Consider the following 6,526-nt stretch of genomic DNA (forward strand, 5'->3'; position numbering starts at 1 on the left):
ACTAAGTACTACAACGTTTGTGAAAAGCACTGATACTATTCCGAGGCATACGAGGGGGAAAACATGCCTCCCTTGGAGAGGAGAAACACTGTAAACCAATGGTAGGACAGCAGCATTTAGATTTTCTTCTGTTGAAAAAAAAATATATATATTATTTGTCTTGGTCTTATAATCAATGTATTTTGACAGGTTTTGCTTGCTTAACTTCTTCAAAAAAATGAAACCACTCAATCCTTTTATGTGATTGCTTGTTCAAACCCCCGTTTTTGTCTCTTTTTGAAAATAATTTTAACTGGAAATATGTACAATACATATGCTATGTTCGTCAAATCAGGATCAGGAGGTTCACAGGTTTTTTCGTGTCCTTTTTTTTTCTTTAAAAGGATGAAACTAGCATGTACATATGAAATAGTGACTGAATTCGAAACTCCCATGAATTCTTTCAGTATCTGAAGATTGCTGTATATTTTATGAGTAATAAAATAAAGAAATGAGTTATGTTATTTAATAATGAACTATGGGTTATCTGTTTTATGTGACAACCGCAGTATCAATTTCTAGGTGACAGTGGTGCTAATCCCAAAAGAAAGGCTACATACAACAAGGAACAAGAAGTCTATTGGCAAAGTGATGAATATTGCATGTACCTTGGCCTAACGGTGTGGGTTATGTATTTTATTTTTCATGGCGTCCTCAACATTACAGTTTTAAGGGCAACAATAGCCTACATTTGTTTACAACTCGCAGGATTTCCATACATGAGCTTTCAACAACACAGAGTGTTGCATCAGCACGAGATCGAAAGTGCGTCAAATCTGTACAGGTCATTGTTACGTCATCACTGATAAATGTTGAAACTGATCAAAAACCGCTGGAGCAGTTCAGTCTAATCCGCCCTTTTCACGATGGGCGTCATCTAACTTCCGCCTTTCCGCGCAGCAGGTTTTCACTTCGTTAGGCACGTAACCTGAGACTTCTCTGAGCGAAAATAGAGCTGTTGACCACTAACATACAAACCTACTTCTTGAAGAAATTCCAAAAGGTGCGTTTGAAGTTAAAATTAGTAAAGTTAAGAGTAATAATGTTCTGTTATATGCAATGGTTTGTAACTAGCTAACGTTATTGTTAATTCATAATTGTTCACTGCCTTAAGTTACTTAAGTATGGGCTAACGTTGGCTAAGCAACTTATACCAGATACCCGATAGCGCGTTAAAAGGTAGCGTTACGTTGCTGCTTCCAGCTGCAATGCTAGCAAGTTTACTTAGCTAGCTATCTAACCGCTTGTCAGGCAGTTAGATTTATTCATGAATGTTAGTAACTCACTATTCAAATACTGTTGTGCATGATAGCTAGAAAATCGTGATTCCTGGTCAAGAAGCTGAATGTTAATTTAGCTGTTTCTTTTCTCCCGGTGTCTGTATCGCAACAGTATCCCATCCAGCACGAAGCATGGCACAATCTTCGAGAAGATGCTATTGCAGTGTACTGCATTTTGTTCAAACAATAACAAACAGAAATTCCCGTATCTGAGTTTCCACGAATTTCCCTTGATGGAGAAATCATTGCCCGTTGGGTGAGGGCGATCAGGAGAGATGAGGGACCAAGTTTTAAGTTCTTTTAGATGCAAACCTTTGTTTGCAGTCGGCACTTTCCCCCTGAGGATAGATACACCGTCGGCCAGTGGGCGGATCCGTGATAAACAGGGATCAGTGCCGTCTAGATTCCCACTGGAATGATTGGGGGTAAGATAGGTAGACAGCGTTAAGCGTATTACTACTGTAATCCAATAATATATTACTTGTACAAAATGTTTAATAATTTAATCCTGATGCAATATAGCTGCTACATTTTGTCATTTTGAGGGACTGAAAAGTGATTACCAAAATGTATCATGACAAGCATATGGTTAATTTCACACACATATAGGAGGCGGCTCCCTGGCTCGGGAGTCAGTTTACTGCGAGCAAAGCGTCTTGGTGGCGTTGCTGTCCGGATGATTCTGATCATGAGATGCCTGACAGCTCAGAGGGTGCTTTGCCTGCAGTGACAAAGCGGTCACGACTGTGCCTGCCGTCGACTCTCCTGGTTAGCATTACAAATAAGAGTAACCATGTATCTGTTTGGCAAAAAAAATAAATTATATGGCAGTTAAGTAAAAATACTATTTTATACTACGATTTGCAGATAACTAGTCTCTCTGTGAAAAGACTTGGCGTTTTTAGAAGCCTCATCCATCTTAGAAGCTTCTTCAGTTTTATTTATTGAGAAATGGGATGGGATAGATGAGTTTTAACTAACCTACCAACATGTATGCTTTTTCTTTCCCTTAAGGTAAACTGGACAGTGCTACTCAAAATTCAAGAGTTGGGGCTGCAAGTGTGCGCCTGAAAGTGAGATCCAGCACCTGACAGTTTAGAAGCAGCATCCACTCCTTTTGTGTTTTTGTGTCACAGATGAGGACTACTCAGCTACTTACACGATTCAGCTCAAAGAGGTCTTCACTGTGTTTTGGGATTCTGTTTATCCCTACTGCTTCACGGCTGTATACTGGTCTAAAGGCACAGCAAGCGGCACATCGTGACACCTAGCCCTCACCGAAAACTTCCACTTGACCAGTGAACTATTTATGTTTCTGTGTGACGTGTTGCCAGCTGGGCTTCAGGGAAAGCCTTGTCTACCATCTTTGGGTCCAGCCTGTCCACAGTTAGCCGCATCATTTTAACATGGACTAGCTTTACTGCCTTCACCCATTCTGTGGCTCACTGCCGGTGTGGATGACAAGAGAGCAAGGAGTGCAGGCCACAATGCCTGGTAAGTTAGAAGCTCTACTGCCCTCAGGTGAGAGTTATAGTAGACTGCACCGAGATCCGCTGTGACACACCATCCTCCCCTCTCACTACAGTCAAGGACACCTGCCCGAGACACAAAATCACACCACCTTTAAAGGGCTGATTGGTGTATGGCTCCATGTGTGTTATCACATTTTGTATCAAAGCTCTACACAGGCTCCATCTCGAGCATGGAAATAACCACACGGAAATCAGATCTTGCATTTACTTCAGCCCGGAGATGAATTAATGGCGGACAAGAGGTTTCCTATCGAGAGGATGTTGTCCAGGAAGTTGGGGGCAGCACTCGTCTATCCCTCCCACTGTAAAAAATCTCCTCAGCTCAGCACGGAGGACACTCTTAGGACCCTTGAGGCCACTCGCCCGGCTGAGGATTTTTAGTCGAGAGGGCCATACGGAGGGTGAAGGAGTACCATATCTGGGATGGAAGCTTGTTCCTCTTTCCCACAGTGGGTTCAGTGCTGGAATCAAGATGTGGGCCATCTGCTGCCTCATGTCGAACTATCAGGGACACTCTTGACATTAAAGAGACAAATCGGTCTGGTGTTTTTGTCGGCACAGGAAGTTGTATATTTTCCTGAAAGGAAGTCAAGCTAGATGGGTGTCAAGTAGGAAGTATTTTATATTACCGTAGTGTATGTACAAAAAATGTAAATATGAATTAACATTGAATGTAATTTAATTGATCTAATGTTATACTGTATGTTTTTTGTTAAGGTATAGCTTTTTCTTATTCATAATGAACCCTAATGTGATATATTGTTAAAATATCCAACTACTAACCATATTTATGGCTATGTGTCATGGCACTGATGGAACTATTAAATATATGTTTGCAACGCTTTTAATTTCTCTTTTTGATTTTGTAAGAGCATTTAAACATGCGCAATCCTTTTCAAAATTTGTATTTCAATCATAGATATACAGTATATAACACAATTAAGTTCATTTGCAGTTAAAAGAAAAACATGTAACAATCTACATCACATTCCTTTTCCAAATGTGTATTTCAGTACATAGGAGATATACAGTATATGACAAAGTTAATTTGCAGTTAAAGAAAAAAAATGTCAAAGGTTCACCTTCCACATTTACCTTAACACTATTTACACATACAATTCTGCCTTATGTTTTTATAACCCAAGAAGACATCCATGTAGATGTTATATAATAGAAATGATCAAGCTTCTGACGCATTGAGTGGATAATCTCCTCATTCCTAAAGATTCTCTCAACTGTGAAGTCAGTGCGGGTATCTGTAATGCAGTCACACCACTGAAGTCAGCTAAGGCGAGTTGGCCTTGAACCTGATAGTAGTATTTGTAGGCTCTTACCTAAGTAGGCCTGGCCTTTAGCGAGTGTTGCTTGTGGCGTCTTTCACATCGCAGACTCTTAACCTCCAGCAAGACCAAATGGTGCAATTGCTTCTGTTGGGCCGAGGCTTTAGCATCCGGGCTGGCTGCAAGGTGAGTGAATCAGGAGTGGATGATGACCCACTTGATTGTTTCAAGAGACATCACAAAAATCAGAATATTTATTGCCTCAGTATCTCAGGATCCAGATCCAACCCTCTTCTCACTTGCAGCTGTCTGAGGATTCACTCTCGGAATGCCCGGAGTTGCCAAAGCCTGTGGCAGACAACTCCCCCCCCGAACATGGCATATTTCACGGAATCTGCTGGCTGTCTCAGTCGGGGTTTGCCTGGCACATCACAGCTAGCATTCCTGACTGCATTCTTGTTTTCTGCTTCAATAGCGACAGACATCTCCTCTGACACCCAATCCACGCTGTCCAAAATGACATTTGTTGTATGTAGTTGGGCTCAAAATCAATGTTGAGGAAATTTAAAGTTGTAATACCTAACAGGCAACTAGGAAACTCACTGGCACCAGGGTGTTGAGCTACTCTCCTACTTAATTCTAGAGGGCCTGGTGAGAAAGCACAGACCCAAATGGCACAGGGCCAAGTTTAGCAGTCCAGCAAATTAAGGCCCTCAAGCCCGTGCAGCAATTTGCAAATCCCCTGGTTGTGGGCGGATGTCTTTCAGTTTCTCAGCACTGGCCACTGGCTGTGAGGATCCGGAATAGGCCCCTGGCATGAAAAGTGAGATATGTCAAGTTTAGATTTCATTAAATGCCACCTTATCTTTTCACTAAAAAGAACTAGCCACACTCATCCAGTCTCGTACATTCTATTACCAATAAAAAAAATATCCACTGAAAGTCTATATAAAGTAACAACAATCACTTTCTGTTTGTATTATTTTAGAAATGCACTAAAAGTCTTTTATTGTGCTCCTGGCTGGCGGGCTCCATTCAGGCTCACCGTCATAGGCTCGGTACAGTGTGTGCACTTCACACCAGCTCCCCGACACTTGTTTTTTTCTTAGCCGCTGGTTTACCCACCGCCATATCGTTGGTGGCCTCATTTGGTACAATTCCCCGTGATATAATAATGATAGACAATACATTATGTCAAAAGTCAATCCTGAAACTGCAAAAGTTCTGCGTCAGTGTAACAAATAATGTCTGACTGTGTCCTGGGGCGGTGCCAGGTCTGCAGTGCGCTGAGTGCATGACAGAGGCAATAGCATGTCTTAAAAGCCCATGGTAACATAGTGAGCACTTTGAAAAAGAAGTGCTACTATGTGATTACATAAGTGCTTTCCCAGCACAGAGCAGGAACATGACATGTGATTGAGTACCACAGGAACCTCTGCAGAGTCTAGTGTAACTCTGTTCTTAGAGACATAACAATTAATTGCTGTCACTTACCAACCATTTTTCTGCGTTCATTATAAACTACTGTTTTACAAAACCCAATTTCTTTTTTTTAATTAAGAAAAGGTAGCCGTTCTGAAACAACTTTGACAAGTAGTGCCAACTCTTATCAAAGAAATTTGGACATTTTGAGTTATCACAGAATCTTTCCCAGTCTTTTGGGCCGTCAACAACCCACGCCGGTTTGTAAGAATTTACGTTTTGTATTAAGTTTAATGATACAAAATCAGAGCTCAGACTGAGAAACAAACTGATCCACAGTGGAGACTTTTGTGGAATCATTCTTATTAAATCTGAACACTTGCAGCAAAACACAACAAAAAAGCTTATCTATCTTAACCTATCTTATCATAATGTTAGAGAGAACCATGTTTATCAGAAACCTGAAGCCGATGGGCCTCCTCATTGTTTTCTTCATGGACCTATAACATAAGCCCTCTCCCTTCACCTCACTGATCTTCACTGTGAGACTGTTTCAATACAGTGATTGGGAGAAAGGGCGCAGCGTGTGTAGCCAATTACTGACTCTTATCTTACGGTCGATACAAACAGCAGTAATATTAAAAAAGAAGCGCAAAACGAAACTTCGTCAGCTCATAACCTTCGCTAGCATAGGGCTAATTTAAGCTAAATAAAGATAACCACGTACCTTCATAATCGGCATGGACCTTCCACGAAGAACTTTAGCCTTTATCAAGCCGATCTTGAGTAAGGGACCACTTGTCAGCAAGTCGTTCTCGTCGTTAAGTCGTGTTGGTGGCAGATGTAGAAAGGGACTGGGTGAACTCGTAATGATGTGCTACTAGCTAAGCGTTCTCTAGCGACACGGGATGTAGGCTTAGCCTGCATCGCGGCAGAGCGGAAGTTGTCTGGCGTCGCGTGAAAAGGGCCTATC

Source organism: Coregonus clupeaformis, unplaced genomic scaffold, assembly GCF_020615455.1.
Source record: "Coregonus clupeaformis isolate EN_2021a unplaced genomic scaffold, ASM2061545v1 scaf4193, whole genome shotgun sequence".
In the NCBI taxonomy this organism is placed as follows: Eukaryota; Metazoa; Chordata; class Actinopteri; order Salmoniformes; family Salmonidae; genus Coregonus; species Coregonus clupeaformis.